The following is a 12284-nucleotide window of genomic DNA, read 5'->3' as shown; positions in this document are numbered from 1 at the left end:
AATAAGGAAAAGACAACAAACCTCATAGTAAATGAGCAAAAAATACAAATAGGCAGGGCAAACTGGAATATCATCTAAAGAAATGCTCATCCTTGAGCACAGAGTTCTGTAGACAAGAATGTTCACTGTATTGGTAAACATCCATGAGTTGGGGGCACTGTGAAATACTATGTGGCCATGAAAACTTTGAAGTAGGTTTCTGTATCAGTGAGAAAAGCAAGTGCAGAGCAATATGAATAGAATGTTCCCATTTATTTTTTTAAAATGTTTTTAAAATTTGATTTGGAATGTATTCACCCTGTTTTAAGTTTTATTATAGAGTTCATTTAGGTTAAAAAATATTTAAGGCTATATTCTTCGAATTATGATAGTAATGAATGACATGTCAACTTTCATCTTATGTTTATGTAAGATAAAAGATTTATTTCCCATCCTTATCTTTTTACTCTCTTTATTTGTTTAATCTGATATTATAAATCTTAACCTCTGAGAAGAATTTAGTGACCTCTTGCTACCCCTCCCTCCCCAGGAACTAAAAGGAATCCTGAGGGAGGCTACTGGTTCATAGCGCCTGCTGTTGGACTTTTTGGTGTGATGACCAAAGGAATTCAGGACTCAGAATTCTCCCTTCTTAGGATTTGCTCCTTTTGGTATTATTCACAGCCTTGCAGAGCCTCTCTGCCTTCCATCTCTGATGCAGTGGGAGGGGCTGGGGCCTCCTCTGCTTGGGAGGCTTTGCTTTCTCTTTCCCCTTAGAAAGGGAAAGGAATTGCTTCAGTGGCCCAGGAAGGCAAGGCTTAGAGCTGGCCTAGGGTTTAAGAGGAAACCTGCTCCTTGTATTTGTTCTTGCCTTTCCTTTGGTGAAGCCTCTCAGCTGTTTTAAACTTGGTTTCAGGCCCCTACCAACCTAGATGAAAGGAGCCTTTGAAGCTAAGTTTTGCCTATTTTGCTGGGGTTTGAGGTTCCAGAACTCCAGTCTGGAAACAACAGGAATTTCGTCACAGGGTGTCACAAGGACATAAACACCTTTGTCTTTTTGAAAGACAGGTACCACCTTTGGGAAAGAAACACTATTTTCCTTAATCATATTCTCAAGTGTCAGTAGACCCCAGTATAGGTGTGTGTGAATTGTTTTGGACTTGTAACACAGGCTTTTCTTTGAACTGGAGAGTTTACATTGAGTAATACAGGCATACCTCATTTTATTGTGCTTTGCTTTATTGTGTTCTGCAGATAATTGTGTTTTCATCAATATTGAGGCAAGACCCCTCACCAGCAAAAAGATTATGACTTGCTGACGGCTCAGATAATGGTTAGCATCTTTTTAAATTAAGGTGCGTACATTGTTTTTTATTTTTATTTTATATTTTCCCCCTCTTTAATTCTGCCCACTCCATTTCCACCCCTGACCTATGGATGTTGCTGTGTCCCCTTAAGAACTGGATCTCTGAAGGCAGGGTGCGTCCTCCGACATGCTCACGGCATGTACCCAGGGCCTGGTGCCCCTAGGGCCAGGCACCCCCAGTGCACTTGGGGGAGGTCTAGCACACCCGGAGCCTGGCGCACTCAGGGTATGGTCCGTGGCTCCACCTGGAGCATGAACCCAGGACCTGCTGTGTGTAAAGCAGACATGCTAACTACTACACTATGGAACCACCCTGTACATTGTTTTTTAGACACAACACTATTGTACACTTTACTAGACTACAGTATAATGTAATATAACTTTTACAGGCACTATGAAACCAAAAAGTTTCTGTGACTTGTTTGTTGTGATATTTGCTTTGTTGGGGTGGTCTAGAACCAAACTGCAATGTCTCCGAGGTATGCCTGTAGAAAATTAAAATAAAAACTGACTGCAGCTAGTTCTGTTCTAAAGAGGGGTGGCATAATTCATACTTGTAGTGAAAGAATCATTCCATTTGCTTCATCACTGCAGAATGATGGTAGTAAGAGAGTGAAAGTTCAAAACTTTTTGTACCTCAGTGCTAGTCAGAGGTGGAACTTGGACTGGGTGGTTCATAATGGGGCTGACTCTAGCTATGGGTCACTGGATGTCAGAGGAATGAGGATGGTGAGCTAAGTTGCTCTTAATAATATCAGGGGAACTTAGTTTCCCAAGGAAAAGAGAGACCCCTCCCAAATGTGAGAAATGTCTGGAGAGGGTAAAGGTGCCATGCAGCATGATAATATAAAACTCCTCTGTCTCTTTATTACTTCAGAAAAGTCTGATGAACACACAATGTTTTGAGAAGCTTGTATTTTTTCTTTTTGGTAAAGCATGTCAAATTGGACCCAAGTCCCACATCTGGGACAACTCAGAGCAGAGGGAAGGTGAAATGTGAGTGAGATCACAAATCCAGAAGGAGCTGGAGTCAGACACAAAAGGGACTATTAAGGCATTAGCTGCTTGGAATTTGTAGAAATTATGGAAAGGTCATTGACTTCGTATAGAATTTGGGATGAGAGATCCAGGCAGCTTCTAAAACATGCCCAAGGATGGGATTGTGTTGCAGCTGACATCTGATTATGATAGTGCTGTGTAGCTCATAGAATATTTGACGGTGATTCCCACCGCCCCCCCATCCCCAAGATTTGTCTTATGGAGGCGTATTTGTTGGATGTTCCAGAAACACCCTGATATTCCTCTTTCTGCCCAATGAGATCCATTTCCAATTCAAACTCTAAATAGGAAGCAAAACTTTCCAACAAAAGGCTTGTCATTCCCTTCCCTTTCTATAATTTACACAGACCCTGGGGACACTGGTCAAAGAGCCAGAGAGATACAGTCTGTCCAGCCAAGCCAGTGCTGAGTATGGCACATTATTTGGGAATCAAGAGAAGTTGAGAAAAGTCTTCCACAAAGTTTTACGACTTGAAGGTTGCTCTGAACAAGTACCTAAGCTAAGAGTTCCCTAAAACAAGAAACCAAGGTCCCTGAGCCACTGTAGTGGGACAAGGGCAAATCCAGCCTGTGCCACACTGTATAAACACTCTTGCTCATTCCTAGGGAGAAAAAAACCTATTGATATAGTCACAATATACACTGTAATTCCAAAGTTTGAGAACAGTAGAGATCAGTGGGCTTTGCCCAGAATGTATTTTCTGTTTTGAGGGCAGAGTACCTTGGTATTTACCTTGGTTTCTCTTTGAGGGACCACCTCCTTTCCCATTCTCAGACTGGATTCTGGTGATGTCAAGTCCATCCCTTGGCTCTAGACGGTAGACACATGACTATGCCAGCCAGAGAACAGCAGTTGGTACGGGCATGGTCTCAAATCCAGGCCAGTCAAGACTAAGACTCTGGACTTCCGTTGGAACTATTAAGAGGTGAATTCTTATTTCTTTTCCAACTGGCTTGCCAAGCTTGTAGTATGTACACAACCCTGAGGCTGTTGGTGATTGCCTTTCCACCCCAGGGGGAGTTTTGAAGATAACATATGAAAGCTGAGCTCTGAGATGGAGAGAGATGGAGACTAGATGACATTCTTTGAGCATGTGGATCTAACCATGCCTAAACTAGTCTAACTCTGAGGATTTTATTTACATGAACAGGGCTTCTCTTTTTCTTTCCTTTTTGAAAATTTGATATGGATTTTTGTTACCTGCAGCCAGTAGAGTCTTAATTCGTGTTATGAATTGTATATACTTCTCATTACAAAGTGGTTCGATCTTTGTCAACAGGTCTTTTCGTCTTAAAGTCCTGAATTTTAAGTTTGCTATATGTATCGATTGAGACCATACATATGAAGAACTTAGCATTATCCTCTGTACATAGGAAAACTCCCCAGTAAATATTATCTACAGGAAGCAATCAAGTAAGGACAATGGGGAAGTGAAGGAAGATGGGGTGTTGAAGTAAAAGAACCCTGAAGTCCCTAGGGTAATCTTCTAAGAACCCTCAGGTCCTATCAGGCCCCTCTGTTCTACTAGTGCCCAGCGTTTTCCCCTCATACCTCTTTATCACAGTTTATGATATGTTTATGTAGTATTTTGATTGTCTCCTTCACTGACCTGGCAGTTCCATGAGGGCGGTGATTTTTTTCACCGTTATATCCCCAGCAACCAGTCCACTATGTAGCATTGGCATTCGGAAAACATTTATTGAATAAATTGTCACATACCCAAATTGGAATGACCTTTCTTCATTGTTGGGGTTGGGATTATGGCAGGATTGGCAAAGTCAGGGAAAGCTGTTCCTTCCCTCTCTGTATCCCCTCTGTATCTCCTACACTACCCACATCACCAACACACATACAGAGAAATTTGTCTTCATGAGATAATTTCAATTTGGTTGTGAAACCCTTTACCAAACCTCTAGTTTTTATATTTTTATTGGATCCTGTTATTGAATTAAATAGTGTGGTGGTTGGCCTAGTATGTGGAAAGCCTTGTGGAGGAGTAGGTCTGGTCTCTGTAATTAAGAAGCAGTCTTCCTTGTTCCTGCGTCTTTATAAAATCATCAGTTATCTGGGATAGTCCCTCCTCATTCAGGCTTGCTCAGGAATGTGTTGGAGGCTGTAGGAAGGCAGAGAAGTTGATAAGGGAAAGGTCCTGGAAACTGAAGGCTCTACTTTCAAGCAAGAAATGAAAGCAATAAAAAGTAGCCCCAGGAGGGGCTAGTCACTTGAAGCCCTCTCCTTCAGCTTTGGTGTCTGGGCCCAGCAGGAGCTCCAAGTGCACCACCCCACGGCCGCCTCACCATACAATATGGCCTCTTCCCAGCAGAGGATTCAGTTCATCTCTTTCCCCACCTGGCTTTTCCGGTGAGGAGAGTGTTTCTGAGGGCCCATGTGACTTCCACTGGAAAGTGACGATTACAGACATTACCAGTCAGTAAAACTGCCCAAGGCTTTGTTCTGTAATAATCCTTTTCCTGTTTAAAACTCTGGGGATTTTCTACTGTTGCCAATAGTTTTTCAAGTCAGCAGTTACGGTGTGGATTATGTAATGGCTGGGTATTAAAAATAGAAAAGACCAGAGTTTGCATCTATTTTAACCAAATCAAAACAGAGCAAAGGGAGGGGAAAGGAGGAGAGGGAGAGACCAGAGGATGAGAGAAAAAGATAATGTGACTAGAACGGTGAGATTAAATCATGTGACTGGACAATCCAGCCCACAGTTTACTCTGCCCTTTTCCTGGTATTCTTGGCCAAGGGGCTGCACTCCCCTCCTTGGCCTCCTCCAGGGAGGGGACCCTGCAGAGAATTCTGAGGACTCAAGACCCTCCTGGATATTCCTCAGCTCAGCCTTGGGGTGTTTGCCTGCCTCTGATGGGCAAAATGACTATGAGGGGAAAGAGATTGAACTTGACAGCCTCCTTTCACCCCCAACTACAGGACTCCCGTCCTTTGATTTCCATGGTCTTGGCACTCAGCTTGTTTTTCTTGTTGCAGAGGTAGAGTCAAGGGGTGTTTATGGGGGAGTCTTTAGCATCCTAGATCTCCCATCAGTCCCTTGCCAAAGCTACCCCAAATAAATACTTCAATATAATTAAAAACCGAGTATTTACTATGAAAACATAGCTTTAATATAGATAATCCCAACCCTCCCACTTTCCCACCCCTCCCCTCTTCCCACTGGATTGCCATCTCTAAGCCCCTCATGTAGGAATTCCAAGGCTGCCACTGGTTTGTTCTTGTGTGACTTCTCACCGATCCCCCATCCCACCCTGAGTTAAAAGATCTTTGTGACTTCTCACTGATCCCCCATCCCACCCTGAGTTAAAAGATCTTTGTAACTTCTCCCGATCTCCCATCCCACCCTGAGTTAAAAGATCTATTGAGTAACTTTAAGGACCCTGTAATGGTGAAATTTTAGGTGTCAGTGTGTTAGGAGCAAGGGGAATATTTTTGGAAGGAAGATTTCTAAGGGTCTGACAGATCACATCAAAATACACCAGGCTTCCTACTGTGTCACCCACCTCTTGAATACAGTGGCACTCACAGAGAGAGGTTTCGAGTTAATCACTTATAGCCTTAAGTCTACATAGAGCCCATGCTGAAAGCACCCTACTTCATAGGTCTCAGGTGGCAGGGAGTGGTGAGTACTTTGAATAATTTTGCTGTTTCCAAAGATCTCCCCCAAATAGGTTTGTTGGGTTAGGGAGAGCAACCTAAAAGCCTAGATCATCAGTAGAATCCGTCATAGGCAATTAGATAGTTGTGTCCTCATTATTACGTCTGTCCACTCCCACACCTGCCTCACACTTCATTCTCAGATCCTTCTTCTGTATTGGGATAAAAAAGAGTGCCAGCAGCTCAGAATAATACTGGTCCCAGCTCCACTCAGCTTCAGACCCAGCAATGCTCAAACTAGTGGAAATTCAGTTAAAGGGAGAGAACTCTAATTTTGAAATTTTAGGCATCATTTCATTAGATTGGAGGGGGAATCTTGGGACCTTCCTTAGGGCTTTTCAAATCATATCAACCTGGACTGGGAAGTGCCCATGACGTGGCACCTCTTTCTTACTCTTGGAGGTTTTTAGTTCTCCGATGCTGGATTCCTGTCCACATTTTCACCAGAAACTGACTTTGGTAAGGACTACCAAACATTTAGTTTGGTCCAGATTTTGATTCTTCCAACCCAGTATGTTCATTAATGCAGTCAGATGTGCCTGGTCAAGTGTCCTGGCCTCTGGTGTGGTCAGTGTCATTGCAGCAACAGTTTTCTGTTATCTGGACAAGCTGGCTATTCCAGACCAGGTAGTAGCAGAAGTTTGAGGTCACAATGAGCATCTACTGTCCACATCCCATCCGTCCCTGAGGCTTTGAGCAACGTAAGGAGTCCACTGAAGTACCTGTCTTGGGGGCTTCTAGGGGCTCAAGTCAGTCCAGGACTAAAATTATTATTAGCAAGGTCCACAAAGGAACCCTTTTTACCTAAACTCAACTCTCTGTCATGGCTCCTTCCACTCTTATCTCCCATGGATAAGACCATAAAAAGATATCACAACTTGACTACAGTAATGTTGGATACGTTGAACATCCACATCCTTTTCCTAAAGATCACTATAATTAAAATATTTAATGGATTTCCACCCCCAGAACACACACATGTATAAATGTATGCACACATGCACTTGCACACACACCTTTTAGCGATGGTGCTTCTAGTGTCTGTTACTTGAGATACTAGTGTCACAAGCTGGTATGGAAAGAGTAATACATTTTATTTACCCAACTGCATTAACAAATGTAAGACATGGGATATATGTGGGATGTACATTTGGACCACAAACAGGGCAAGCTATGAATAATAGATCTCTTGCATTAACTCTAAACCAAGACCCACTGCTAGACAACTATCTCACTTTACTGCACACACCACCACACCCCTCTGACCCTTCCTCTGTCCCATTCTGACATCAGACTCAGAAGTAAGTTTGGGGAACAGGCCAAGATAGGCTAAGTGGTGAGGCTTCAGGACTTCACCTATTTGCTGCAACTCATCTGGCTAGAAGTACCAGGCAGTGGGAGTGAGGAAAGGGTGGAATGTGGGGAGAGGTGGTGTAGCATCCGATATGATTCCAGACACACCAGGAGCTACTACTCTTTGTCTTCCAACAGAAGATTGGGAGAAGGGGAGTGAGGCAAGAAAGGGGAAGAATAGGAGGAAGAATGAGAAAGGGAGGAGTGAGGAAGAGAGGGAAGGAGGAAAGGAGGTAAGGGAGAAGGGGATTTTAGGCTGAACACTGGGGCTTGGCAGAGCTAAATTGACAGAGGTGTCTCTGTGTTCCCCTGGGAATGACAGGCCAGGCAGAATCTCATGTTTGAGGCCAAGTCTTGGGGAAGCAAGTAGGAGATGTTTTGGCAGCCTGATACATCCCTGGGGTAATCTGATTCCAGGCCTTCAGGGTTGCTAAACAAGGGGCAGTGCCAGCCCTCCTCTGTACTCTCAGGACCCTCTTTCCATCCAACCAGACAGATAGGCCTCTAGGCCTGGCTCCAAAGACCCATCTCTTTTGTCACAAAAGGCAACCAAGGAATAAACTCATTAGCACTTACTTCACTGAGCAGTTTGCGTTTTAAGAGGAGACTGCAGAACACTCTTCTACAATTACAAGTATTACTAAAACTAGTATTTCTCTTCTAGCCAATATTGATAATTTTGAATTTTTATTAAAAATATTAAAAAGTAAAAAAAGGTTTAAAACATTAGCATAAAAATTTTGTAGTGTTCTCTTCTTTTTATATATATATATCTCTACATTACTTATCTTTTTCATTCCCGGTGTTGCTTATTTAATGTTTCATGCCTTTTTTTCATGATTAGTTTTGTTAGAGGCTGATTTTTCTTTTCAAAGACCAGCTTTTGTGTTATCTCTATTTGTCTTTTATTTCATTAACTTTTATTTAATCATTTTTAAACTAGTTTTACAACTGAAAAGCAATCTGAAGTGTCACTTTCTCTTACAAACTATTATCAAAAGACCAATTAACCAAAAGAGTGGACAAAGGATTTAAAAAAGAAATCTATGTGGCTTATAAATGTAAGACCTTACTTGCAAGTAAAATAATGCATCTTCAGTGGTGGACCACTAAACTGAGTGGGGAAGAGAGGTATTCTAGAGCTAGTGCCCAGTAGAGGGAATCCTGGATTACAACCCCTAGTTGCTAGTCCCAGTCTGACTTACTTACCCATATCAGGCAAGGCACAGACTTGTTTCTTCCCCTGTAAATTGTGACAAAAAAATGGCTCCACCTGCCTTCACTCACTGTTTTGTCAAATCACTTATGGAATATGGAGGAGATAAGACACCTGAACGCCCACTGAGCCCTTCGCCCCCAGTCTTTTTTCTCCCACAGGGGGCAGTAGTAGGGGTTGTGGATGAATCCAGCATAGCTGGCAGGGCTATTTACTAGGCCTTGGCCCTTAAGTTAGGAACATTATTTTGCAGGGAAGAAAAGGGTCTTATTCTCTTTAGTTCACTTGTGCCTGCTGTTTTATCTGTTCTTCGGCTAAATTTTTTTAGTTTTTTTTTTTTTTTTTTTTAACAGCAGTAAAGAAAAGCTTCATTAGAAAGGAAAGTACACTTCCAGACGTGGAAGCAGGCCTGAGCAAGAGAAGCGTGGCTCAAAAGGCCTTTTTTGTTTTGTTTTTGTTTTTGTTTTTCGGTTTTATAACTGTTCTCTGGAGAAGTGAGTGGGAAGAGTAGGTATGCTGGAAAAAAACCCAAGACTTGGGAGACAGGAATGGGTGGTCTGTAACAGTAGTTCTCTAATATTTTGGTGTTGGATCTTTTTGCACTCTTAAAGATTATTGAGGAATTTAGAAAACTTCTATTTGTGTGGTCTGTAGCTCTAGATAACTGCCATGTTACAAATATGGAAGTAAATATTAGAAATTGAGGCTTTACAAGTATTTATTATGTTAAAATAACAGTAATAAATTCTTTACATGTTAACATACTTTATAAAAAGTATATTTTCTAAAATAAAGTTTAGAAGAGAGTTATTTTACAGTTTTGGAAATCTCTTTTTAAAAATTTTTTTTTTTAATGCAAATCTCTTTAATGACTGGCTTAAGAGAAGACAGCTGGATTCTCATATCAGCTTCTGTATTCAGTCTGTCACAAAATGTTGCTTTGGTTGGAGTAGATCAATAAAATCCAGCTTAATACAGATTTGTGGTTGGAAAAGTAGGAGTATTTTAATAGCCTTTTCAGACAATTGCGGATATCTTTGATATATCACCAAAACTGGACAAGTGGCAGTTTCTGAAAGATTAGTTGCAATGTAGGATCTGAAACCACAGCGATGAACTTCTCAAACACAGTATATTAAACTGTATTGGTCTGTCTTGTACTTCGAATGAGTCTTTTTTATTCATGCCTGATTTTGTAACATCATGTATCGGTCATTGGGAAAATAATGGCTCAGTGAGTTATGTAGATCTTCCAAATGTGGACCCACTTCAGTCCACAACATCACATTTGTTAATACCACTGATTTCATCAGCAATGTCTTTAGGTATTGAGAAGCTGTCAAGCTCACGGTGTAGATAGAAGTTTTATAAAATTCTTATTTTCACTTGACAGCTCAAATTTTGTTATTGTCAGAAAACTACCAGTTGCTTTACTTGATGTGACAAGCTTACATCATTCATTTTTGAGAAAATGTCTTCCAAATACCCAACTCTGAATAAAATCACATTTTATCAGTTGTTTTTTCTAATAAAAATGATGTTCCATGAAAAAAGCAGGTAGTTTAGCTCTCAATGCAAACACTCTTGTAAATGTGTCTATTCAGTATACAGCAGAAGTGATTTATGCACAGATTGTTAACAAGATGTGTACTCCAGGGTCATGTTTTAATAAAATTAACAATTATTACTCCATCATAGACATTATTATGTGAAGCTGGACTTTTTGTTACATCATAAGTGCATGGGGATAAAGGATATGACTTCATTGATTTATGTGAAGGCCCCAACAGTTTTATCCATTTTTGCTTTTGCATCATCCGTGCAAATGTCAACAGTGAATACTGCAAAAAAGTCTTGGTATTATTATAAAGATATTCTTGACCTCTTGAACCACTATGGAAGGGTTTTGGGCAACCCTCGGAGTCCAGGGGTCATAATTTCAGAGCCACTGATCTGGGTGACCACAGGCAATAATAAACTTGTGGTCTTGAACACTTCAGAGGCTTCCTAGGTCTGAGTTTCCTCAATTTTAAGGGTGGCCCAGGCGGACTTTTCATTTTTCTACACTATTGAACCCTATTTGTTAATTCTTAAAGCCAGGTGTCTCTTAGCAGCTATTATACTGCTCTCTTATCTACTTCCCTCTCATTATCTCCTTTTCCATCCTCAGCCCACCTCTTTCAGGTGGATGTCTACTTTGTTGTTTCACCTCTTCCTTTAATCCCTAGACGATCTTATTTCCTCTGTTGTCTTTAACCGTCACTTACAGTATGACAGTTCTCAAATCTCCATCTTCAGTTCAGATGTCTGTTCTGGGCTCCAGTTCTATGGTTCCAGCTGCCCCTGGGACCCCTCCATTTGTGTGCCCTAAAGGCATGTCAGAGACAACATATCTAAACTGATTTAGTCATTTTCCCCTACATATTGCCTCCTCTTCCACAGTAGCCAGTCTTGGTTAATCCATCATCCACCCAACTGCGTAAGCTAGAAGCCCAGGAGCCTCCCTCCCTTATGTGGCCTGCTCACTGCACTCATCTAATCACCCAGGCCTATCATTTTTGCCATCTAACTATTTCCAAATCTCTCCCTGCCCTCCAGCTCTGCCACCACTACCTCAGATCAGGCTCTCTTCACTTGTAACTCAAACTATTACAACAGGCTTCTCCTTGGTCCCCCTGTTCCTCCCTCTCCAATCTACATGATTCAGGCTTAAAACCATAAGAGTTATCTTTTCACAGTTTTTTTTACCCCCCCCCTTCCCCTGTTAAATAAATATATATTGTGTACTTATCATGCCAGGTACTGTGCAAGGTGCTGGGGAGACAACATATAGAACACAACGGATGTAATTCCTGCCCTCTAGTTCTCACACTGTATGGGGAGAGAGAAAATGTACAGGGCACAGGTAATAAAACAGTGTTATAGGGGTGCTTGAGAATCTCTAGAAACTCTCACTAAGGGCTAGGTAGCTGAGTCTGAGCGACGGTCAGGGAATACTTCCTCAAGGAAGTAACACCCTGAGATCGTTCACTGGCGGGAGGAGTGTCAGGAGTGTGGTGGTGAACAGCTTCCCAGTAATTTGATTATCTCATTTCCCTGTATAAAGCCCTCTTCTGAGCTTCACCACTGCCTATAGGATGAAGTCCAGTTCTTACCCTGGAACATAACCTTTGTGGCCTCATCTACCACTCTCCTGTGTTCAGTCTGAGCTGCTTTCAGTTTCCACAAACCTCGGCTCACTCCCTCACAGCTCCAGGCCTTTGCACATGTGATTCCTCATACTCTCCACCCTTTCCACCCACTGAATTACCAGACAGCTGACTCAGGAGTCCTTCCCTGACCCTCCCATGTAGACTTCGTGGCTCCCTGTCCTGTGCTCCTCACCTGCACACACACCTGGACTCCTGTGCACTCTTCACATTGTTAGAGTTCATTGACATGTGTCTCTGTTTCCTGCCTGCCAGTGCAGGATCTCAGGTCCTGCCTAGTTCCCACACCCTCACCCCATAAATGTTTTGGGCATCCTCAGGGTATGTGTGTCTCCTGCTGGTGGATAAGTTTAGACAGTTACCACCCCCACCCGCTAGCTATCTTTTCCCCTTCTCAAGCTCTGCAACCTTCCTTTGCCCCTGCCACAC

At 42.1% G+C, this 12284-nt stretch overlaps 1 long non-coding RNA gene across 15 annotated transcripts in view; it reads left to right on the top strand.

The window, feature by feature from the left end:
- The window catches only part of LOC107519097, an 86769-nt gene that overhangs the window by 36126 nt on the left and 38359 nt on the right, over nucleotides 1-12284 (top strand). For 2 of the 15 annotated variants that reach the window (XR_004951901.1, XR_004951894.1), the window contains exon 9: nucleotides 1234-1324. The exons of the other annotated variants lie outside the window; for them this stretch is intronic. This is a non-coding gene — a long non-coding RNA (uncharacterized LOC107519097). Of the gene's footprint in view, nucleotides 1-1233; nucleotides 1325-12284 lie in introns of those variants that run through there. 15 annotated transcript variants of the gene reach the window in all.

This window comes from Rousettus aegyptiacus, unplaced genomic scaffold, assembly GCF_014176215.1.
Source record: "Rousettus aegyptiacus isolate mRouAeg1 unplaced genomic scaffold, mRouAeg1.p scaffold_m13_p_7, whole genome shotgun sequence".
Taxonomy (NCBI): domain Eukaryota; kingdom Metazoa; phylum Chordata; class Mammalia; order Chiroptera; family Pteropodidae; genus Rousettus; species Rousettus aegyptiacus.
This window is presented reverse-complemented; position numbering and strand designations above follow the sequence as displayed.